Here is a 26,335-nt window from a genome sequence, read left to right on the forward strand (position 1 = left end):
AATTCAGAGATCCATCTGTCTTTGCCTCCCAAGTGCTGGCATTAAAGGCATGCACCACCACTGCCTGGCTGTTGCTTCTAATTTTAAGAAAATACCATTTATTAGCTAGGCACCTGTAATCCTAGCATTTGGGAACAGAGGCAGGAAGTTCAAAACTAGCTTGGCTACATAGTAAGTTGGACTCACATAACAAAACTCTTTCTCAAAAAATCAAATAATTGGGGCTGAAGAGATGGCTCAGTGGTTAAGGGCACTTACTTTTCCAAAGGACCCAAACTTGGTACCCAGCTGTAATTGCATATCCAGGGCATCTAATTTCCTCTTCTGGCCTCCTCCAACACCCAAACTTACACATAAAAATAAATCTTAAAAAAAGAAATAAAAATTAAAACAACAATAACATTAACAACAAAAGCCTACCTACCACTTACCACACCTTGAGAAAAGAGCTACAATTTTATTAAAGGTCTCTAAAATATCTCTGCCTTTCCACTTCTACATCTTTTGAAGCACGATCAGCTTTTATACTCTCCAGTCAAAACAACACACTGTAGAACTGTAAATACAAAATCAAGAAGTATTCAGTAGTAACTAATAAACAGATATTAAAGGGATTTGTAAATGTTAATGCTAACCACTAATTTCTTTGAGCATTTTTTTCCTTTTTGTATATTTCTTATCTCTCAACACTTTTTTTTCCCCTGAGACAGGGTTTCTCTGTAGCTTTGTGCCTTTCCTGGAACTCACTTGGTAGACCAGGCTGGCCTCGAACTCACAGAGATCCTCCTGCCTCTACCTCCCAGAGTGCTGGGATTAAAGGCATGTGCCACCATCACCTGGCTTTTCAACACTTTTTTAATGAAAAGATTTTTTTCAGACAATATATTTTGATCATGTTTTTCCTCTTCCTCAATTTCTTCCATATTCTCCCTAACTACCCAATTTTATGTTTTTCCATTCTCTCTCTCTTTAAAACAATCAAAACACATTAAGAACACACAGAGAGAGATAGAGACCCACAAAAATGGAAATCAGAACAAAGAAGTGAAAGACCAATAAGACAAAAGGGAAACGTGTCTGTTGTCCCTTTCATAATCTGTCCTTCACCCCCACCCACTGTCTCCCCTTCTCCGTAACATTCATCTACTTCCCCTTCCTTGGAAGATCCCGTCTCGCCCTGCTCTCTTACTGTTACCTAACCTCTGTGGCTACACTATCTAAAGCTTAAAAGCTAACATCCACACACGCGAGAGAACATGTAACGTTTGTCTTTGTGGGTCTGGGTAACCTCACTCAGGATGGTCGTTTCTGGTTCTATCCACTTACCTGCAGATTTCATAATTCACTTTTCCTAACAGCTAAATAACTGTGAACCACATTTTCATTATCCGTTGCTGTGGATCTCAGCTGTTTCCCATTTCAGGCCATTCTGTCTAGAACAGCACTGAACTTGGAGGAGCAAGAGTCTCTGTAGTGGGACACCAAATCCTGGGAGTATACAACTGAGCATGTTTTTAACTGAGTATTTTTGGTTTCTATGAAATATTCCTGTTTTTATTACATTTATCTGTATGTGTGTTATGTGCTCTCGCGTAGAGGCCAGAGGAGTCTCCGGGATTGAACTCAAGCTGTAAGGTTTGGTGGCAACCATCTCTCCTGGCTGGGCCATCTTGCTGGCCTAGTATTTTTAAATTCTACGTGGTTTTAATTTCTGATATACTTAAAAATAACGCATATAAATAAACGTCCTTTGAGTCTGTGAAACCAAAATGTTTAAGAACCACAGATGCCTATTATTAGATGCCTATTATTAGTGAAAGATGACAAATGGACCGGCCTAGTCAGAGAGTGTGTCAGTCAGGGTTCTCGAGAGGAAGGGAACCAGGGGGATGAAAAACTGTGTACAGCAACACCAGCTGACTCCCACCTGGGGGCTGAGCGGCTGACAGGCCAGCTAGGTCCGAAGCTATGGAGAAGTCCCACAGTAGCCAGCTCTCACTGGGAAGGGCCAACAACCAGGTGGTGGCTCAGCCCACGAGGCTGGATGTCTCAGCAGTCCCAGTCTGCTGCTGGGAATCTGGAAGGTTCCTGAGGGACCACTGATCCTTAGTTCCTGATGGAAGCCTGGAAACTCCGGTTCTAACAGCAGCAAAGGAAGCAGCAGCCGCAGGAGTGACAGGGTGAATCAGCCAAGCCAGCAAAAGGGGAGTCATCTAGCTCTGCCGCCACCTTTTTACCTGAACTGCTACTAGAAGGTGCCACCAACAGCCCACAGTCAATTCAGACAATCAGGACAGATCAGGCTCGGCTCCTTACTCAGGTGATTCTCCTTTGCGGCAAGTGGACACAAAAGCCCACCATAATAGAAAAGGACCACGTGGTTAGAATCCCTGCTCTTCTGAGCTCTGCATTTCAGGAGATTAAGTCAGGGGCACTGAAAGTTCAAGGCCTGTGGGGGGCTAAAATTTAGTGAAATGCTGTCTCAAAAAAAGTGAAAGAAGTGTTGCTTGAGCCGCACATAGACTAAGGTGGGGCACTAGAGAGGATTTGCACAGCCCCTGCTCAAAGATGATGACGCACAACTTTGTGAAGCATTCTGTTTCTTTAAATGAAAGATGGCCTGGGGACATAGTTCAGTAGTGAAGCACTCAAGCCTAGCATGAGTGAGGTCCTAAGTTCAATTCCCAGTACTATAAAAATAGGCAAATAACCTTGGGACTTGTTAGGACCTCAGAAGTGACAGCCATGTTTTTAAGGGGAAAGTGGGTTTGTGTTCAAAATACAAATTGATGGCTAGAACGTTTGTTTTTGAGACAGAGAGGAAAACTGTGTACTTTCCTCTCTCTCATCCCTCCCCCCTCCCTCCCCCTCCCTCCCCTCCCTCCCCCTCCCTCCCCTCCCTGCTTCCTTCAAAGCTGAGGAGAGCATGGAGCATCATGAGCGAGTCTCCCAGTAGCTCTCACCTTGCATTTGCCTAACCATAATTGTGGCTGCCCGTGTGAGCTTGGGTAAGGATTCTTCATGGTTAAAGTCCCTCCGTTTGAGGATGATAGTGTTACAAAAGGTGACCATGAGCACAGTATAAGGTCATGTAGAAATGTATTAAATGCAGAGGGAAAGAGAGAGGAGCCTACAGAATTCTAGGATCCATGGAATTCTGGCTTCCATCTCTTAGGAACTGTGTATTCTTGGGTGAATTTTAACTGATCTGTGCTGTAACTGATATGGGCATAGAGTAGAATAATCGTACCTGCATTTGTAATGGTTGTGAGAATTAAATACAATGTCTATGATACTCTTAGCAACTAAGCCAAAGGAAGCGTCCAGCGTCAGCTCTGTGTTTAACGTCATAGTTTTCAGACCTTTTCCACCCGTTTAGACCTCATTTGATCACCTCCAAAACTGTGATTGCCTCACACCTCTCCAACTCCCTACACCCCTTCCTCCACTATCATCTCCCCCAGCACCACCCCAACTTCACAGAGGCCACATCCCCACACGGCTGTGGTGCAGACACCTGGCTTTAGCAGGCTACTTCCTCTCTGCCATCTGAAAAGAGGCTACCATGTCCTCCAAAACCACCTTCAGACCCTCGTTTCCGCCTCAGCTGCTCCGCCCACCCCCATGCCCACAGTTTGATTTCAAGTCTCACCTTCTCCCAAAGCCTTCTCCCCGACCACCTTCCTCACAGAGGTCCCCAATGGCCCCGAAGTTACTTCTACCCTACTGTGGATTAGTTTTTATTGTCAACTCCACACAATACAGATCCACCTGGGAAGAGGGAACCGAAATGAAAGAATTGCCTCAATCAGACTGACCTGTGCTCATGTCTGTGAGAGACTGATTGTGGATGTGGGAGGACCCAGACCACTGCAGGCAGCACCATCCCTACACGGGTGGGCCTAGACTCTGTAAGAAAGCTAGCTGAGCATGAACCAGAGAGTAAGGCAGTAAACTATTCCTCCATGGTTCCTGCCTCCAGATTCCTGCCTTGACTTCTTGTCCTGACTTCCCTCAATGATGGATTGTGACCCAGGAGTATAAGATAAAATAAACCCTTTCCTCCCCAAGTTGCTTTTGGTCAAGAGTGGTTTGCCACAGCAAGAGAAAGCAAACAGGACACCTACATTGTCATCTAATAACCTTTGCATATCTATTTCCTTCACATCCTCAGAGCCTAATGCAGTGTCTCAGACATATGTGCCTAATTACCCTGGCTTGCTCCAGACTGAATAATTTCTAATAATTTCTAATATCCAAAGACCAGAGTCCCAGAAAATTTCCTGTAGTCTTAGATGGGTGGTCACTAGACTGTACATTCAGCAAGATTTATTTAGTGAAGAGAGAGTCCATCCCAGCCGCCTTCTCTGCCATCTCCATCACCCATTCTTTGACAATGTCATCAATGTTTACCCTGCTGGCACATGGCATACATAGTGCTCTCTTTATGGCCAAATCTATTGGTACTCATAGAACCTCACAATATTTGATAATCAAATTATATATATATTAGAATAAGGTAAATCAGTGTTTAAAACAGTCCTATTTAGCCTGGCATTGGTGGTACATAACTGTGATTCCCATACATGGGAGACAGAGGCAGGAGCTGATAGCCTGGGTTACATACCAAAATCCTGTCTCAAACAAACAAACAAATATCCTCTTTCTTAAGTATATGCATATAGATAAAGTAAAGGCACCATCTTATAAATTATTTGACATAATTCTAAATGTTATGACATGATTTCATTAATCATGTGATGGGATCAATAACTGCTAAATATTTTCTGAATAAACAGTTTCAGGAAAGATAACTCATACACTTTTTAATTATATAAGAGCCTGGTATGGTGGTGCATGCTTTCAACAGCAGCACTCAGGAAGCAGAGGCAGGAGCATCTCTGTGAGTTTAAGGATAGCGTAGTCCACACTGAGAGTTCCGGGCCAGGCAGGGTTCACAGTGAGACCCTGTCTTAAAAACCAAACCAAGTGAACAAAAAAGTATTTAAAGCAATGAGAAAATTGGATTTTTGTTCAAGAAATCCAAATAAGAACATTTCTTTTTCTTTTAAACTCTGAAAATACATGTAGAGAAACAACCTTTAAACTCCACATGTAAATAAAGGACTCACATTTCTTTAGTATTTTAAACTAAAAGAACGGTGGTGTTTTTAATACACCCAAAGCAGACTGTTTTCTCAATTCTCTCATTTCCTTTTTTCATTTTTATTCTTTTCTTTATTTCACATATTCATTAATACATCAGAAAATTCTACTAACTTTGCCTAAAAATATACACCAAGAGTTTGACTTCTTTTTTCTACTATGACCAAGTCCTTGTTCCGAGCTACTAGCTTCTTCTTAAGTCCAAATCATTGTCTTGCCACTCTGACTAGCTCTCTCTTTCTATCTTTTTTTTTTTTTTTGTGGCAGGATCTGAAGGTCTGATGGTTGGTGATTTCTCTTTTTTTTCCCTCTTTTAAAAATTATTTTATGTATGTATGTATGTATGTATGTATGTATTTTTGGTTTTTTGAGACAAGGTTTCTCTGTCTTTGTGCCTGTCCTGGAACTCACTTGGTAGCCCAGGCTGGCCTCGAACTCACAGAGATCTGCCTGACTCTGCCTCCCGAGTGCTGGGATTAAAGTTTTGTGCCACCACCGCCCGGCCAAATTATTTTATTTTATTTTATTTAAAATTTAATTTAATTTTACACATTGGCCATGGGTTCCCCTGTCCTCCCCCCTCCCACCCTCAATTCTCCCATTTCTTACGACATGGTGTGGGTGTGTGTGTGTGTGTGTGTGTGTGTGTGTGTGTGTGTGCGCGCGCACATGCATGTGACACTTATACACTACCAAATTTGCCATTCTTTTCTTTAAGTACAGTTGCATTATTACTGTTTTTTGACTAGTAAAGTCTACTGACTTCTGATACTTATCCCTTGATCAACGTAATAGTGAAACTGCTAGGCCAGTTGTTAAGCTGAAACCCTTAACCTGTCAAAGGTACATGAGGATTCTATATCCGCCATGTTCTGTATCTCAGGCTGTGGGTAGATGAGTATTTTATTATTCTTTGTACTGTGTACATTGGCTGTGGATGTTCATTGTGTTTTTGCTTATAAGAGTTTTTAAAGAGTGAGCCTGAAATAAATTTTAAACAACCGGGTGTGGTGGTGCACCCTTTAACCTCAACACACAGGGGCAGAGGCAGGTGAGTCTCAGTGAGTTCAAGGCTAACCTGGCCTACCAAGTGAGTCCCAGGACAGTCAGGGTTGCATAGTAAGACCCTGCCTAAAAAACAAAACAAAAACAAAGTACATTTTAAACAATACAAATCTAAGCCCACTATATATTAAGCGTTTTCTCTTAAAGAGTGTAAGTGGGGATTTTTAGTTGAATAAAACATGTCTCTTATATTTTTGGTTGTGAGCCTAGCCTTTAACAGTTGAGCCATCTCTCCAGCTGGGCAGTGGTGGCGCACGCCTTTAATCCCAGCACTCGGGAGGCAGAGCCAGGCAGATCTCTGTGAGTTCGAGGTCAGCCTGGGCTACCAAGTGAGTTCCAGAAAGGCGCAAAGCTACACAGGGAAACCCTGTCTCAAAAAACCAAAAAAACCAAAACAAAACAAACATGTCTCACTAGAAGCAGGAGGGAGGGCTCGGGGTTTAAGAGAACTTACTCTTCCTCCAGAGCACAGGAGTTCCCAGCACTCAAGGCAGGCTGTTTGGCAATAGTCTGTAATTCTGTTTCCAAGGGATCCAACACTCTCTTCTGTCTCCTTGGGCACCCACACTCATGGCATTCACACATACACACACACACACACTTTAAAAGTTAAACAGACCCACATAGCAATAGAATTACATAATTACCATTACAGTTCAGAATAACAGTGTTCCAAATGCAAGAAATGCATAAGAATTTTTTTTTTCCAAGACAGGGTTTCTCTGTAGCTTTTGAAGCTGTCCTGGAACTCGATTTGGAGACCAGGCTGGCCTCGAACTCACAGAGATCCACCTGCCACTGCCTCCTGAGTGCTGGGATTACAGGCGTGCGCCACCACCGCCCGGCATAAGAATTTTTCTATCATGAAACAAATCAAATTCTGTCTATTTTGCCATATGGTAAAGAAAGGTGGTGGTCTGCAAAAACGTACAAGAGAAGAATTACTTCCTGAATAATAGAATATGTACCCATGTCTTCCATCCTTCCTATCTTCTTCACCTTCTTCTGTAGGGGCAATTAGAATGTCTAGAGAGTTTCTCAAGAAATAATTTAATGGAGAATCAGAAGTCCCTGATGGCCAGCACTGACATGACATGTTTCAAATTGATGAGTCTACTGCTCTGTAAAGCAATCCAGACAAATTGATGACAACCGTACACAGACAATTTTCAAAATTAAAATTGATGAGCATGCTCCTTCTGCATGTCAGAGCTTATTGATTGCAGTTTCAGTGTTGATAGAGGTGAACATCAGTGAGAGTGGTCCTGGGCTGGTCCTATGGGTCCCTCCCCTGCCAGAGAGGGAGCAGGAATCAAGTCCCCTGGATCCAGAGATGGCTGCAGTAATGGCAGGGAAAACACATTGCCCAGTGTGAGCAGGCATATCGACAATACATTACCATAAGCAGGAAGAATCCATCAAACCTTGACATTTAAAAATTCCCCTCAGTGATACCCAAAGTCCGAGTACCTTAGCAAACAAACTATTTCAGAAATTTGGAATTTCCCTCCAGTAATTCACTGTGTTTTTGTAGGTTGCCAATTCAGAACAGACATGGATCAATTCTTTAGAAATCCCTCAGCATAGGCAAGCATTAGTTCAGTGGCTCCATTTTTCAAATTTACCAAAACGATTTCCAAATTAAATTTTCTAAGACTCATTATGTTTTAATTTTAGATCATGTACCTTTTTAACTAGTAGTTTCTTGTTTGTTTGTTTGTTTGTTTGTTTGTTTTTTAATTGTTCTTTGAGACAAAGTCCCACCTTTTAGCTCTGGCTGGCCTTGAACTCACAACTCTCCTCCTCCATTTGTCTCCCAGGTGCAGGGCTTACAGGTGTGAGCCACCAGGCCTGACTTTACAGGTAGCTGTGATGCAGCAGAATATACTACGTCAGAAAAAAAGGGCACTGTGTTTGATATTTTATAATGAAGAGCCAAGACTGGTGCTGAGGACACCTCCTCAGGTTCTCTGAGGAAATCCTCATGCACTCAGTCATTCGTAGAAAGCAAAACTTTAGGTAATTTGCTCAAACTTATGTCGTTAGCAAATAAACCCAGCTCAGGAATGGAGCCCAGACCTGACCAACACAGAGGCTTGTGTCCTGTCTGTGAGCTGTGTGACATGCTGAAGGCACACTGCCGGCTTGCTTTGTTTCTTTGTTGAGAAGGGCCTTGATATGCATGCAGCCTAGGCTGGCCTAGAATTGCCTATCCTACCAGTCTCTCCAATATTGAGATTACAGGTCTATGCCACCATGTCTGTTTTATATTCACTTTTAATAAAAAATCTAAACACTAAAGATAAGTTTCTAGGTGGCTGAAGTTTTAAAACATGAAGGAGTGTTTCAGCTGGGTATTGAACAGACATGAGAAAGAACATGAAGACGATCACACACCATACCATTCTTCCTAACACACTGTCTGGTCAGCTCTTGTTTCTCCTGAGTCTAACCCTGCCTTTCTAAACAGGCGCTCTGCTATGCACTAAAAACTGAAGCTGTTCACACAAAGGTCGTCTTTTATTTGTAAGTAGTTCCTCTGTACGAGGCTTTATAGACATTATTGAAATGGAAAACTGTGGTCATATGCTCAAAAAGAAAAAAAAGTTAAATGGGGTGAAGGAAACAGTCTTTTTAAAACAGGCATCACACCTTAATATCATGAGAACTCAAAATACACACAACGCCACATTCAGCGTGCTTCAAGCAGAGCCCACCCCGATCTCATAGCTCCCAGTATGTGACTTAGCCATGGGACCAACCAGCACTGGCCTGTCCCGATCGAAAATAACAGGGACAAGAACAAACGTGGCTGTTCTGGAACTTACATGTATGTGAGGCTTTCAATGCCCTTTGGCATGCCAGTGAATACCCTACAAAGACTTCATCTTCGTAAACATATCGATGTTGGTTAATCAGATATCAGCGCTCCCAGCTTCCCTCCATTTTTTTTTTTTTTTGAGCCCTCTATGTAGAAACTTGTCCACTGAAAGTTTAAAGAGGAACTTCTTTGAAATGTCACCACAAAGATGTTTCCATTCTTTCCTGCTTTCAGAACTTCTCTCCAAACAGGGGATACAATGCTGAGTGGATCTTCCAGGACCAAAGCGGCTGTCATCACACTCAAGGACCTCCTGACACTGGGCCTCTCATAACATTCCCAGGTAGAGGGAGAGGAAAGCTAAGGAGGCCTCTCTGCTCCCCTGGACACCCAAGGCATAAACGGCTGCTGGGGAGAAGAGCCTCATCAGCAGTATGCCGGACTGCAGGTTGTCTGTGCTTCCATAACCAACACAGTGAATTCACTGCTGTGCCAAGTTGAACATGGGCAGAAGAAGCATTTTAGTCTGTCATTGCCCTCTCTATCTGGGATGAGCAGAAATGAATTCCTCAAAAAGTCATGGGCTGGAGAGACAGTTCACTGGCTGCTCTGCCAGGGAACCCAGGTTAATTCCCAGAACCCACATGGCAGCTCACAACCGTCTGTAACTCTGGTTTCAAAGGATCCGATGTCCATTTCTGGCTTCTGCAGGCACCAGGCACGCATGTGATGCATAGGCATATATATGCAGACAGAACACCCATACACTTAAAATGAAACGATAACAACAATAGTAATTTTTTAAAAGTCACATAGCACTTATACACAAAGACACAAAGCTATGTTATTTGAAACAAGAAGTTGATGGACAGCTAAGAAAGGTGCAGGGCAGAGGTGGAATCTTGAGTGGCTCACCCCCTTCACTCTTCTGCCGGTGAGGAATAGTTCTAGAACTGGGGCTATAGCTTGCTGGTAGAGCACTTGCTCAGCACCTGCAAAGGCCTGGCTTCAGTCCCCAGCACTGGAAAAAAGAAAAAATACTGCTGGCCATGCTGGTGGTACACACCTATAACTCCAGAGCTTGGGAGATGGAGGCAGGAAGACCATAAACTGCAGGCCAGCCTGGGCTATGTGGAAAGTCTGTCTCAAATAGATAGAGAGATGATAGATAGATAGATAGATAGATAGATAGATAGATAGATAGATAGATGATAGATAGATGATTGATAGATAGATAGATAGATAGATGATAGATGGATGGATGGATAGATAGATGATAGATAGATAGATAGATAGATGATAGACAGATGGATGGATGGATAGATAGATGATAGATAGATAGATAGATAGATAGATAGATAGATAGATAGCTGGGCATGGTGGTGTCAAGTGCCTTTCATCTCAGCACTTGGGCAGCAGAGGCAATCAGATCTCAGTGAGTTTGAAGCCAGCCTTGTCTACAAGGCACATTCCAGGAAAACCAGGGCTACACATTGAAACTCTGTCTCAACACACAAAGCTTAAACTGTTTATAAAACTGTCCCTATCCTCCAGAGGATACAGCATTCAAGGCACCATCTTGGAAGCAGAGACCAGGCACTCGGCGGACAGTATCAGCTCTGAGACTCCAGAACTGTGACTGATACATTTCTCTACCTTATGTATTAACCAGTCTCCATGAAACTGACTAAGACCCGGGACCATCCAGAAACACAAACCTTTACTAAGTTTTCAGTGCATTCTTTTTGACCCTCATTCCTAAGTATATCATCCAGGCACTTGAGGAAAACCAACCTGAAGAAGCAAATCACTAACAACAAATGAAATAAACAAACAATGATAAAAAATAGGAGACATTGCAGGGCTGCAGTGGTTCCACAATAATAGCACTTATTGATCTTTCAGAGGACTTGGGTTCCATTCCCAGTACACATACAGTAGCTCACAGCCCTCCATAACTACAGTTTCTGTGGATCTGACACCTTCTTCTGACCCTTGTGGGTACCAGGAATGCTGGTGGTGCCCATGCATATACTCAAACAAATACTCACACACACAAAAATAAAATCAACAAATCTATTTTTTATTTTTAAAAGCTTAATTCACAAAATATAGTTATATGCATGTTTTTAAAAAAAGGTTAACTTTGGTTATATTTCTGAGTTTGCTAGCTCCATGGAAAAGCAATCCATTTGCCTATCTATGCACAAGGAAAAATGAGTTTTTCTCTAAATCAATTCCCAAATGATTTGTCATTCATCCCCTTACATCTCTAGCACCATGGATTTTTTCAGGACATTTTTACTTCAATAAACCTCTACAGTTAATCAACTTCCAGTGACCACAGGCCTCTCAATTCTATTGACTCAACTGTAGTTTCAGTTTCTCCAGCAGGCACAGCCTTTCCAATCCCTCCACCCCCTGATGACCGGGAGCCTAAAACATGAGTAAGAAACAATGTTAGAAGACACTAAAAGTTGTGTGTGTGTGTGTGTGTGTGTGTATGTGTGTGTGTGTGTGTACACGTATGTACATCTCTGGTATTGTTTCTCAGGAGCTATCGTCTTGTTTTTTGAGACCTGGTCTACCTCTGGGACCTAGGGCTCAAGGAGCAGGCTAAGCCGGTCAGCAAGCCCCAGGCTTGCTTCTCTTTCCCTAGCACCAGGATAACAAGGTGTACCACCGTGGCCCTTTTTATCTGTGAGCTAGGGATCTAAACTCAGGTCCTCGTGAGCAGCAAGCACTTGACTATTGAGTGATCTTCCCAGTCCCCCAAAGTTTCTTTCTTAAAAACCAAAAAACGCTGGGCTTGCTTCCAGAGCAAATGCACTAGAACTGGAGTCATACAGAGAGGGTTGGCATGGTCCTGCACAAGGATGTTGTACAAACTCATTAAGTGTTCTTAACAGAAATACAAGATACCTTCAGGAAACAAGAGCAAGAGACTTCACCACTGAAATAAGAAGGAATTCAGAGAACGACAGCTCTTAGAAACGAATAATGGAATTGAAGAAAAAATATGGAAGGTAAAGGTGGGGAACTCTTGCAGGAAACAGAACAAAAGTACCAAGAGATGGACAATGGGAGAAACACAGTAAAGGAAAATTACAGGACTAATTCAAAACTTCTAACGTGAACTACAGAAAGAAAGCCATCTCTAGTAAATTAATCAAATGGTACACACAAAAATGTCAAAACTTTCCAAGAAGAGAACAACGTGAATTCTAGCATAATGGCAAAGAAATGCTCTTCATCATAAGACAGAAAAACTTCAGTGTAAAAGTTCAGAATAGAAAGTATAAAGGCATTTTAAAAGTTTCCACAGAGGAAGAAACTGGTCACATGCAAAAGTTGAGAAATAAAAATGGTATGATCTCTTAGCAGCAACAGTGGGAAGTAGAAAACAATGGAGCAATGACTCTAAAGTCTGAGGGAAATTATTTTCAACTAGAGTTCTATATCCAGAAGAGAGGAGGTAGGCATGTTCAGATAACCTATGGCTAAAAAGCCAGGGGTAAACCTCAGCAGTAGATACTTGCCCAGCATCAATGAAGCCTGGACTTCACCCCCAGCATTAACATACAAAAAGCATTACTTCCCATGCATACTTTCTGAGGAAGCTATCAGACTATGTGCCCGACCCGGAATAACAGGATGAACCAAAGGAGCCCGGGGAAGAAGCTGAGCGTTTCCAGGAAGGAGAGCACACAGACAGGACCTGGAAGACGGTATTCCCAGAGGAAGCTTTCTAGGGAGAAAAAGACTGAAAGACTTCAAGTTGCTGGACTTGACCATGTGGGAATGGTACGGCATGTCTAGAACTATGTTTAGAAAGACCTAGATATAAGTTCAAAGAAAACCAGCACTTAGAATGAATGGAGCAGCGCCCTGGCTAAGATGAAGTGGACAGGCTCAGTGATGAGCAGTAATCTGAAGAGCTGGTCCACATTGGTCCACACTAGTCCACAAGTGTTTTGATTAAGACCCACAGTAATACAAGCAACACAAGGAATCACTTTATACAATGAGACAGACAGCCCTATATGAAATTACCATGAAATGAGCTTACATTTTTTTAAAGATTTATTTATTGTGTATACAGTGTTCTGCCTGCATGTATGCCTGAGGGCCAGAAGAGGGCACCAGATCTCATTACAGATGGTTGTGAGCCACCACGTGGTTGCTGGGAATTGAACTCAGGATCTCTAGAAGAGCAGTCAGTGCTCTTAACCACTGAACCATCTCTCCAACTCCGAGATTATATATTTTTTATATGCACCAAATTTTGATTTTTTTTTTACTTTGGTCTATTTAATTTGGGCCTTTTCAATATGGGTCAGAACTAAATTGATTTCATAACTCAGTAATGGATTGTGATCTGTAAAAGTACTGCAAAAGACTGTCATATTTTATCAAAAAGAAAACACACCTAGGGTAGAGAACTGGAAGAGTTAGATGTATGGGAAGAAAACCAGAGACATCAGAGAAAGCATCCAAATGGAACTCTCAGAAAACAATCACATTTGACAGGCAGTGAGTGGGAAGAAGATGATGCAGGTGAAGGGTGGAGGGGAAAAGGCTCAAAAACAGAGAGACGAAAGGTGTGCTAAAGGCAGAACACGGAGCCCCGAGTTCAAACCGCGGTGAGGAGAAGCAACAACAGGAGAGAAGCAGACTGAGGCAGCACACTAAGGAGTCTGCCCTCTCAGCAGACCAGGGGGTATGAGGTGGAGGCTGCCCGCCGACTTCAGCAATCATCTCAAGGTTCATATTTGTGAATTTATGTGCACGAAAACTACATAAATTTAAATTTTAAATGTAAAACATACCATGAAGCTAGAAATAAAGCCGAATGGTTGATGAGCCGATTCAAGTTCATTTTTTGAATTTTTGTCACCTAAACTTTCCATGGAAGTTAAGGATGAGTTGGTTTGGGCAATGTCAAAGTGAGTGTGTCCCTCACAGAAGAAATACCCTTCGCTATCAACTACAGTAACTGAGGTACTTCCTTGTACCAGGCACTCAGCCTGGACAGATGGTTTCACAGCCATGAGCTTGTACTGCTCTTGAAGAGGGTCTAAGTCTGGTTTCTAACAACTACATGGTGCAGCTCACAACTGCCTATAACCCCAGCTTCAGAGGAGCTCTGGACCCCACCAACACACGCTTATAATTAAAAATACATTTTAAAAAATGAGAGAGACAGAGACAGAGAGAGAAGAGACAGAGAGAGAAGAGACAGAGACAGAGACAGAGACAGAGACAGAGACAGAGACAGAGAGAGAAGAGAGTTCTTTCACTTTTCTGAGGGGCCCAGGCTTTCCTCACATTAGACTTTTGCACATGCTGGTCCTTCAACCTGTATTGTACTTCCTGACAAATGATAGCAAACTAAATGTCAAAAAAACCTTGAGATGCTCCCCGGCCCCACAGTTTGGGATACATGCTCTTTGCTGTGGGCTCCTTGGGCACCTTCCAACACTTTTAACCCTGAATTACAACTGTTTATCTGCCCTCAAAATGAGATCAAAACCAGCCTAGGGCAATGGCTCAGTGGGTAAGGCACTTGCTGAACAACCAGGTGGGGAAAATATGGGTTCTGACCTCAGCTGCTGAGCCCAGATACAGCAAGAAACCCTGTCTCTATGTAGAAGGTGGAGCTGGATCAAAGAAGATACTCCATGTCAACAGGGCCTCCTCACACACATTTGAACATGCTCACAGGCACACAAATGCTCACACACACACACACACACACACACACACACACACGCTCACACACACACACACACGCTCACACAGGCACACTCACACACAGACACACACACTCACTCAGGCACACACACATGTTCACACAGGCACACTCACACACACACATGCTCACACAGACACACACAAATGTTCACACACGCACACACACACACACACACATGCTCACAGAGACACACACACACATGCTCACACAGACACACACACAGGCACACAGACACATGCTCACACAGACACACACACATACTCACACAGACACACACACACATGTTCACACAGGCATACACACACACACATGCTCACAGGCACACTCACATACATGCTCACACAGACACATACATACACACACACATGCTGACACAGGCACACTCACACACACAAGCTTACACAGGCACATTCACACACATGCTCACACAGACACACACACATGCTCACACAGGCACACTCACACACATGCTCACACACACACACACACACATGCTCACACAGGCACACTCACACACACACATGCTCACACAGGCACACTCACACAGACACAGACACAGACACACACACACATACTCACACAGGCACACTCACACACCCTAAACAATTAGATGAAAACTGACGGGAGAGGCCAGGCTGATTCTCATTACGATCAAAGTCCCATTCACTAATGTCCATGGTGGGCACTCAATAAGCACTTCCTAGATATAAAGCTTACGCTCATTGCACCGAAATACAATGTTAAAGTCAACATCCCGATCCTTCAGCCTGTATGTGAAAAGTCAGAGTCTGTTCTCAACAAGCACCAATCTATACTCTCGCCTATTCTACCTATGACGTAAACTGACCTAACAGCACAGATAGGACTCTGTGGAAGAGCTGATCAGGAAAGCTTAACTAGGTGAAGAACACTGCAGAGTTTCAAGTCGAACAAATAAAGAGCTATTGTGAGTTAAGAGATGTGGGCATGCAATTAATATAGGGCTTTAAGAAGATTAGTCTCCACTGGAATGTGGGGCAGAGTGGAAAATTTCTTCCTCTCCCTTTATTAGCATACATTTTAAGGTGTGAACAGATGACCACACCAATATGGCCAACCAACCACAAAGGCTCAGTTTGCATGGGTGAAGTATAGTATTTATTAACAAGTGTTTTTGAGGGGTTATGATGTTCTGTGTGTGGTGCTAATATCATCAAAGAACTTCAGAGACTGGAGGTATAGCTCAGAGGGAGAGGGTTTGATTAACAGGCATGAAGCCCTGGATTCAATACCCTGCATGTAAAAGAAAAAAACAAACCAAACAAACAAAAATAAAACAGCAACCACTTGACTTGACTCATAATAAAAGGAATACAAAGCCTTGGGAGCTGACCCATGACATATATGTCAGCATTCACATAGTGTAAAGGAGATATGTGATGCTTAAAATGGAAGAGAATCCATTGGAAGGCACTGAACTTGCTATCCTCATAGAATTCAGTCATAGTTTCTCAATCCACTTACTCTGTTGGTGCTTCTGAATAAATAAACAATTTCAAAGACAACCACAACTTCCGATTCTAGAGAGAAGTCTGTTGAATGTCTGAGAGCCCAAAACTTTCTGATGAGGAGCAAAAACACAAACACATCGGAAGCTCCAGTTCCAATACAGCAGTGTACAAGGGCAGAAATGGCCGTGCTTACAGTGGAAAAGCTAGACAGGGCAAGCGGTTCGGTTTTCGGAGGCAGTGAGGGGAGGAAAGGCGTCAGGGAAGGCGTCCTGAGGAAGGGCTCTTGGTGCTCTTACAGACTAGGAAACAACACATCAGCAGAGTATGTGGGAACCTAGGAGTGTTCTAGCGGGAGCGTATGAAGTTTCCGTTCTAGCTTTTGAGGCCTGTCCCCACCACTGTCTGTAGTGGCTGGGTCAGTTTGTGTACCCACCAGCAGTACACAGGGCTCTTCTCTCCCCACGTCCTAGACAGCGTTTGCTGTTGTTTTCCTCTTGATGATAGCCGTTCTGATCAGAGACAGACGGAATCCCAAAAGGAGTTTTCCTTCGTATTTTCCTACGGCTAAGGATGTTGAACACTTCTTATATTATTGTCATTTGTATTTTTTTCTTTTGAGAACTGTCTCTTCAGTTCCATAGACCTTTCACACACTGAATGGTTTGGGGTTTTGGCATTTGATGTCTGGAGGTCTTTATAGATCCTAGCCAATCCTCCATTGTGTAGTTAGAAAGATCTTCTCCCGTACTGAAGATTTTCTGTTTAATGTGGCCCTGTTTTGGCTTGTTTATTTTTGTTTTGTTTTGTTTTAATTTGAGACAGGGTCCCATGCAATCCAGCTAGTCTCTGCCCTCCTCCATTCCCCAAACCTATCAAACTGAGGGTGCTGTGTTAGCCAGACAAGCACTGTACCTACTGAGTTACCTTCCCAGAACCTGTTTTTTGTTACATACATGTTTATTAGAAGTGACCTATGAGGTTGCACTATATGAAACTAATTATCTATCTGTATGTCCATATAGGTATCTTTCTAACTAGTACACAGTTGGCACATCAGTCTGAAGGATAAAGAATAGCAGCCATGGTACAAGGCACAGATTTGGGAGTTATCAGCACAAGACACAGGTAAATCCATGGAGTAGTTTTAATCATCTATTCACGGGTAATACAGTTCAAAGAGAGCAACAGACACTTGGGTACCTAACATTAGAGGGCATGGTTTTGCCATCCTTACATTTAGGTTGGAACTCGTCTTAAAGAAATCACTGTCCTTTCCTGTGACTCAAAATCTTGTCTTACAGCTTAGTAGGACACAAAGAAAAGGTTGTGCTATGTCTTTGTTTGAAACAACTAACAGAAAAAAACAAGTTAAGGCAGGAAGCACAACGAACAGTGAACAGTATTTGGTAGCCAGGTGTGATGGCCTGCGCCTGTGATCCAACTCCTGAGAGCTAGAGACAAAAGGATGAATTCAAAGACATACTGGTTACAAGATGAATACCAGCCAGACTGTGCTACATGAGGTCATATCACAAACAAAACAAAACAGTAGTATTAGGAAGTTGGGAATGGTACTCCAGCACCCAAAAGACTGGACAAGGAGGGCTGCTGTACTCAAGGCCTGCCTGGGCACACACTGAGCATCAGACCAATCAGCGATACACAGTGAGATCTTGTTTTAACTCTCCCTACAAAAATAATATTACTGTCGGGCGGTGGTGGTGCACACCTGTAATCCCAGCACTCGGGAGGCAGAGGCAGGCAGATCTCTGTGAGTACGAGGCCAGCCTGGTCTACAAAGCTAGTCCAGGATGGGCTCCAAAGCTACAGAGAAACCTTGTCTCTAAAAACCAATAATAATAATAATAATAATAATAATAATAATAATAATAGGAGTTGGAGGTGTTGCTCAGTGGTATAGTAGTTGCTTAGGATGAGCAAAGTCCTGAGTCTGATCTTCAGTCACACACACACACACACACACACACACACACACACACACACACACACGGGGTGGGGGTTGGGAAGATAATTTTCAGTAAATTGTTTACCTAGTTTAAGAAAATTAAAAGCCCAGCATTGTGGTACACACTTGTAATCTCAGCACTAGGAGGAGGAAACAGGTAGATCCCAGCACAGCCCACTTGGTGAGTTCTAAGACATTTCCTAAATAAATAAAATGAGTAATAAAAAGGTATTTTTTTTATTACTACAGCTACATATTTACTCATGTAAAAAACTGGTCAAAGCCGGGCGGTGGCACACGCCTTTGATCCCAGCACTCGGGAGGCAGAGCCAGGCTGATCTCTGTGAGTTCGAGGCCAGCCTGGTTTACAGAGCGAGATCCAGGACAGTCACCAAAACTACACAGAGAAACCCTGTCTGGAAACAAACAAACAAACAAGCTGGTGGAAGTGGCGCATGCTTGCAATTCCAGCACTGGGAGTGAACAGGCAGGCTCTCTGGAGCTGGCTGGACACCCAGCCTCGCCTAATCATCAAGAGCTAGTGAGAGCTTGCCTCAAAAAGCAAAGGTGGACAGCTCCTGTGGAATAGTGCCCAGGGTTGATCTCCGGCTTCTACACGTACCTGCACACACATACGCACAAAGGTGGGTGGTTCCTGAAGATACATCTCCCACACATACACACAAAGGTGGGTGGTTCCTGAGGAACAATACCCAAGGCTTTCACATACGTGTAAAATGGCACCCACAATACATGGAAACCCACATACACACACAAACACACAGAGAAAAATCAAGATTATCAACATTTACAGAACACTTACCGCATCACAGCATCGTGCCAAGCACTTTCCAAGTAGTATTAAACCTAAGAACCCTGGGTAGCATGTCACATTACTGTGTCCATTCTACCCGTGGATACACTGAATGAGAGATGGGTGAACCATCACTTAAGTAAAATCTTGGCAAATGTTTGCCTCCATTCTTAGTTATTGCTAAGGATAATCTCTCAAAGGTGCTAAAATAGTAATGAATCATGAGCCAACCTGCCACGTTTATACATAGCACCTCCTGCCAATAATACTCCCTCTGCCTGTCTCATCTTACAGTATATACATTTGAAAGAGAATACGTTTGGGGTTTACATATGGTTGCACTGATGTTTAGATAAAGGTTCTTTCAAGTGTCACAGTCAAAAGACTCATTCCTTTAAAAAATGTATTACAATGTATTTATTTGGGGTATGTGTATGTGTGTATATACGTGTGGGAGCACACTCATGGCAGGGAGCAAATGTGGAGGTCAGAGGACAATCTTCAAGAATTGGTTCTTTCCACAGTGTGGATTTCAGGGATTGACTCCTGGTATCTGGCTTGTTGGCAAGTGCCTTTACGCACTGAGCCATCACAAGCCCCCAAAGATTCATTCTTTGATTATAGACAGAAATATCAACATTGAAACCAGAGGGATGAGAAGAGCACATGTCTATCCTAGGAACCAAGGTTTCACTCCCAGCACATGTGTGCATAACGCCCCTCACGCTCCTGAGGAACTTCCAAAAACACAATCTGAATGTCCTGTACTTCCGGACATAACACTGACTCCATCCAAATGAAGTGATGCATAAACATGTCCTGGTGTAGCCTCTTGCTTTGATCATTTAATATTTCATGCAGTAGCCCAATCTATCATGGCTAAAGCAGTGGTTGTACTGAATGAACATGGACAGACTCTACATACCTGTCAGTAATCCCTACATAATTTAACAACTATTTCATGTGTGACTGCATTAGATATTAGAAATTAACAATCCAGAGGTTATTTCAAGTACATGGCAGGGAGGCTACATGGATATATGGATATATCTCAGTTTGTAGAGCACTTGTCTAGTATACACAAGGCCCTTGGTTCAATCCCTGGCACTTCATTAAGTGAGGTATGCTAGCACATGCATGTAATCCTAGCACTTGGGAGGTAAAGACAGGAGAATCATAAATTTAAGGTGCTCCTTTGCAAGACAGTGAGTTCAGGTGAGTTTTCAATACATGAGACCTGGTCAGTGATAAGTAAATTTTATATATGAGACTTGAATTCTTCAGGGTTTTGTAGCCATACAAAGTCTTGAGACTGGGACTGGGGAGATGGCTCCATGGCTGTGGCATTCACTGTTCTTTGGGAGAACCCAAGTTTTGTCCCCAGCACCCACATGAGAGGACTAACAACCACCTGCCACTCCAGCTACCAAGATCCAACACCCTCTTCGCACACAGGCACACACAGACACACACACAGACACAGACACACACACACACAGAGATACACACACACACACACACACACACACACAAATAAATAAATAAATCAACAGCAAAACAAGTCTTGGAACCGATAGATGCCATCTTTTTCATTAAGGATTGAAAAGCTGGCCTCTTAAGAGCGCTGTGTGCTGGTAAGTTCTACAACTGCGCATGCTTGTGCAATAAACGCAGATGACTCGTAACTACTACTTCTTATGTAAGTCCACGCCTTACAACTTGTCTCCCACTTTTCCCTTCCTTTAGAGCTGAACATAAGGCTGCACATGGTGCTGCATGACCTAAATCCTGGTACTTCCCAAGTTGAGGCAGGAGAATCAGGAGTTCAAAGTCACATTCAGCTACATCATGAGCTTGAGGCCAGCCTGGGCTACACGTGACCCTGCTTCAAAACTTTTTAAAGCGGGGAAGGGATAGGATGATAGTGCAGTAGTAGAGCACTTGACTATAGTTTGAATAAAGATCCTGTGTTCAATTACAAAAACAACTGCAAATAAAAAAGCCTGGACTGTTTAAACAGCATGTGCAGAACCATGACCCAGCACACTTGACGGCCTGTCCTCTCGTCTGCCCAGGACACCTCCGATGCGCTCAGTGTGTCTTGTTCTTTCTTTCAGATGGGATCTTTCTATGCAGCTCAAACTCACTGCGAAGCTCAGCCTGCCCTCCAAACTGGCAGTCCTCCTGCCTCAGCCTCCCAAGCGCTAGGATTACATGCATGTGACACCATGCATGACTTAAAAGTGAATTCTTTCAATAGAAAATAAAGGTTTTGTTCTGACAACTTCAACAATTTTTAAATAAAACAAGCTACCAATGTGAGATTCCATCTACTGTTTGTTATTTGAAAACATCCACTGAAAAATAAATACCATCAAACATGTTGATCCATTCTCTGTCACAACACACATTTCAAATGGTAAAAATTCCAAAATTTTTGTCACCGTTGGCATTTTAATAGCACACAGACCACACTGCCCCAAACAAATATAACAAAAGCAGCAGCTTCTCTGTAGGCTTTGGATGATCCGAACCAAACTTTTAAACTCCTGTTTACTATGATTCCTGCAGCAAGTCCCAGCATTACATTTTAGAACTTGTGCAAAGTTAGAAGTAGCCATTTCCCTCAGTTCATTTCTGGTGAATGGCTGTGTGGAACTCTGGATTTAAGTACAACTGCATTACTGTTCTCTGGTTCATGTAGAATAATTCTTGGATTCATGGCCCATGCCAAGCTAAATGACACTGCAAAGGAACCCTTTGTTTCCAAACAAATCAGTGCGTGGCTTCAGATAATGCTATCAAGAATCTTATTCATGTGGCAAAGCCTAGTTAAAGCTGTAAAAATTGAAAACAACAACAAAAACTTCCATCTTTATTGAAAGATCATCTTTCAAGGTTTTTTTCATAAGAATTTAAGTAGAACCCTAAGAATCTGAGAGGTGGAAAAACTTGGAGTTATTTACAGTCAAAGAGAATGAATTCCCACTTGCTCAAGGTTACAAGTTAGTGGCAGATGTAATACTAGCGCCCAGGCTGTCTAAATTCCCCAGGTGAGGCTGTCTCTCAGTGTGCACCAACAGATGGTTATACCCACCAGCATTTATCAGGAACCATCGTCATGCCCTTCACTATGTGAAGCATTTCACAGCCATCATGTTGCCTCACAGGTCAGTTTCATAAGTTATAATCACATTCACTCCCATTAGACAGTCAATGTCGCCAAAAGTGTTGCCACATGATCTACATGGGAAATATGGTAATTCGGTTACTGTTAGTAACCCACACTACTGAAGAGGATGTGTGTCTCTCTCAGACATTTTCCTTCCAGAGATGGAAACAGATTTAGATCGCTTTGGAACTGCCATTTTTGAGTAACAGCCTCTTTGCCAAGATGTATAAAGACGTCTACAGCTCCCACCTTCTTCATGTTCTGTATTCTTTCCCCCACAATGCAATCCTGATGGAGTCGTCTATAGATGCTGTTTGGTAAGCATACTTTCTCCTAAATTATTATTTCATCCAATGTACCAATATGATGTTTCCAGCTCTAGATTCCACGTATGCCTTCTAGAATTTCTTCTCTATACCACGACCTCACATTCTTCATCAGGCCCATGGCCTTCTAAATGATTATTATTATATGATAGAACCTATGAACTGAAGGACCATGCAAAATGCATATACAGCTTTTTAATACCAAAAATGTGGATGTTTCATTTTTATAATTTCAGAACACTAGTTTATTTTTTAATAAAGAATATATTTTGTGTCATATAACAAAAAGTCAAATTATATTGTTTTTATAAGTGCATTATCCGTAAGATTAAAATGTCCAGACAGTTTTGGCCAAGAAAAGGGACTTACTGTACTCAACTGTTGATAAGCTGTCTCTAACAGCCTGATCTCACACAAGCTTTTCTACCATTGAATATTTGAAGACATCTTATTTTATAGAATTCTCATAGATGCAAATCAAACACTGTCATAATGAAACACAAGTAAGAAATTTAACTATTTTACTGACTTTTTTAGGATGAAGATCCTGTTTTGGAAATTCATCACAACTAAACATTAGCAAATGTATTTTTCAACACTTCACATTAAGTTGATCAACATAAGAATGTTAATGTATCTGAGATGGGTGTCAATACTGTTTAAAAAACAATTCTTGTGTATTTTACTAGCAAATCTTATGATATAGACACAGACTAACCACAGACCCGAACAAACAGCCCCAATTTAACTTGTAGTCAAAGTATAATATTTAAAAGTAAAATTTATTGTTGGCTGTGGTGGCACATGCTTTTAAACCCAGCACTCAGGAAGCAGAGGCAGGTGGATCACTGAGTTCGAGGCCAGCCTGGTCTTCACAGCAAGTTCTAGAACAGCCCGGGCTACACAGAGAAACACTGTCTTGAAAAACAAAACAAAACAAACCAAAACCCCCACAAAAACAAAGGAAGTCCGATTTTTATTTATTTTATTGTTGTTGTTGTTGTTTGAGACAAGATTTCCCTCTGTATCCCTGACTGTTCTGGAACTCTTTCTGCCAAACTAGGTTGTCCTGGAACTCACAGAGATTGTGGGGTAGGGAGTGGTCCTTTAGCTACCACTGAGCAGAAAGAAGAGAGAAGCGTCTCACTAAGATCAGGAAAAGGAATGTCACTCACTGCCGGTCTCAGAGGAGCAACAGGAGCTTTAAGAGGAGGCCATGAGCAACTGCACACCAACCAGTCAGATAACTCGGAAACGTGCAAATCAGTAGAAACAAACTAGCAAAACTAGCCCAGGAAGGAACAGAAAGACAGAGACAAGGAAAGAGATTGAACTGGGAATCAGAAAAGCTTTTACACAAAGAAAAGTCCAGATACAAATGTCACCCCTGATGATTTTAAAGCTGCCCATTAGATGAGGCCCTGTCTCAAACAAACAAACAAACAGGGGACGGATGAGTAACCCAACTTTTCAAATGAACAAAGATTCTGAATAGATACTTCTCCAAAGGGGAAACGTATGGCATGGAAATGATACATCACATGCACCACACACACACAAATAATAAATGAACATTTAAAAAATAGTGCTAAGCCATTAGACACTAACACAAAAACTATGAAGTCCAACAGATAGTCTGGAAAACAGTTTGTGAATTCCTCAAAAGTTAAACAGGAAGTACCTAAGGTCCCACAATTCCGCGCTTAGGTATACTCCTGAGGAAAGTGAGCACATACGGCCAGACAGGATTTATTCGTAAATACTCACAGCGACATTATCCCTTAGAGCCAAAACATGGAGATCACCCAAATGCTCCTTGGTGGATGGCAGAATAAACAAAACACGGTGAGTGTGTCTACACAACAAAACGTGTTTTAGCAACAAAAATGAAGCACTACATGCTTCAACATGGGTGAACCTTGAAACATTGTGCCAAGTGAAGAAAGCCACTAACAGAACACTGCATATTGTGTGGTTTCATTTTTCATGAAATGCCCAGAACAGGAAAACCTACCAGTGTAGAGAGAGGGGGCTGAGAACAATGGGTCCAGGTTTCTTCTTAGGGGATGACAGACAGTTCTGGAACTGGGTAGAGATGATGACTGTGTTTCTGAATAAGCCACCGGCTGAGGGCTTACTACTATTCTTTTGTTCCGGGTTGTTTGGGAAAAGGTCTCAGGTAGCACAGGTCACGTCTAACTTGCTGTGTGGCAGAAACTAACCTGAACTACACATTCTCCTGCCTCACCTTCCCAAGTGCCATAATTTCAGACAGGCTCTCTGCACTTGGCTCTCTGAATTGTGGTTTGAAAGGACAAACTAAATGGCGTGTGAACTATATCTAAACGCAGCCACGTTCCCAGCGCGGGTATAGTACAGACCACAGATACTTATTCTAACATCTTTCTAAGCTTCTGTAACTGTGCATTTTCTCAGCATCGTTCTCCTCATCTCTACTAGCTGTGTGCCATCAGAACAGGATCTCTGAAATGGAGCCTGTTGTAAAGAGTAGAACTTCAGCCATTCCTGGAGGCCGAGGTCCAAGTTCGAGTGCCTGTATCTGACCTGAAAGGCCTCCTTTGCCATGGTACCATGTAGCAGAGAGGGGCAAGGATGAGGAGGGTCCGACCCTGCATCTGCACTAGGCAGGAAAGCACCAACCCACTTCCACACAGGGCATTAATTCAATCTGAGGACAGAGTCTTTTCAATCTAAACCTCTCTCTTAAAAAAAAAAAAAAATCCCACTGGCCAACACCATTTCCATAAGGATTAATATTCCTATCGACAACTTTGGGAGACACAATTAGACCACAGCAGCACCCTCTTTACCCAGAAATGCAAACACACCTAATTAGATAGAACTATTATATAAACAAAGCACAAGAGACTTTAGACCTAAAATGTTTACCATTTTTCCTGTTAGAGGGTCATCGCATATCTGCCAAGCTAATGACCATCACCACCACCCCCCAAAAGGGCAAAGTGATGATTACTATAAGTGATTTCAGAACACAAAGGTGTCTGTTGCCGTTTTCAAGTTTAATGGATACTGGCTACTAATAGAGTCTGAAAGTCTGGCAAATAGCATTCAAATTCTGGTCGTTCAAGGTTTCAAACAACCAGCTTTTATAAAATTTTAAGTCATTTTCTACTAGACAGAAATTATAGTATATTTAATGCATCTTCAGTCAGAGTTCTTGAAATCTGGCACCAGTTTCTAAACCAAAACATTAAAATGGTTCAGAATAATAAAGTAAAAAATAGAGCCCATTTTCAAACTCACTTCACTGCCTCATCAGGAGAAGGTTATCTGGGTTATCTGTAGGTTAATTTTGCCTGCGCCTGCTAAAAGGAGTTAACCCCTTGTTGACAGGCACAGGGAAATGAGAGATGAAGCTGGGGAGAGCCGCAGGGATGGGCTCTGGCCTGATGCTGACACAGGCAGCAGCCTTCGAGCCCGTGCTATGTCCAGTGTGCTCATCTATAAATAAAACTATTTACCCACCCCATAGCTACTGTGAGTTTAAGGGTTTTGTTTGTTGTTGTTTGTTTGTTTTTAATGAGTGTGGCTGTTTTGCCCGCACTGAAGTCCCTACAGCATTTACATGCCTGGCGCCCAGTAGAGGCCAGGAGAGGGAGTTGGATCCCCTGGAACTGCAGTTATAGACACTTGTGAGCTGCCATGTGCGTGCTGGGAAACAAACCCAAGTCCTCTGCAAGAGGCACCAAACTTACACAATCTTAAATAGGTAAACTAT

At 42.5% G+C, this 26,335-nt stretch overlaps 1 protein-coding gene and 1 non-coding gene across 3 annotated transcripts in view; one reads left to right on the forward strand and one right to left on the reverse strand.

The window, feature by feature from the left end:
• Nucleotides 1-26,335, reverse strand: part of LOC118578396 (serine/threonine-protein kinase Sgk3) — a 136,577-nt gene that overhangs the window by 84,531 nt on the left and 25,711 nt on the right. The window lies entirely within an intron of this gene.
• LOC118578985 lies at nt 11,862-11,963 on the forward strand. The gene has a single exon (XR_004944362.1). It is a non-coding gene; the product is annotated as a U6 spliceosomal RNA (small nuclear RNA).

This window comes from Onychomys torridus, chromosome 2, assembly GCF_903995425.1.
Source record: "Onychomys torridus chromosome 2, mOncTor1.1, whole genome shotgun sequence".
In the NCBI taxonomy this organism is placed as follows: Eukaryota; Metazoa; Chordata; class Mammalia; order Rodentia; family Cricetidae; genus Onychomys; species Onychomys torridus.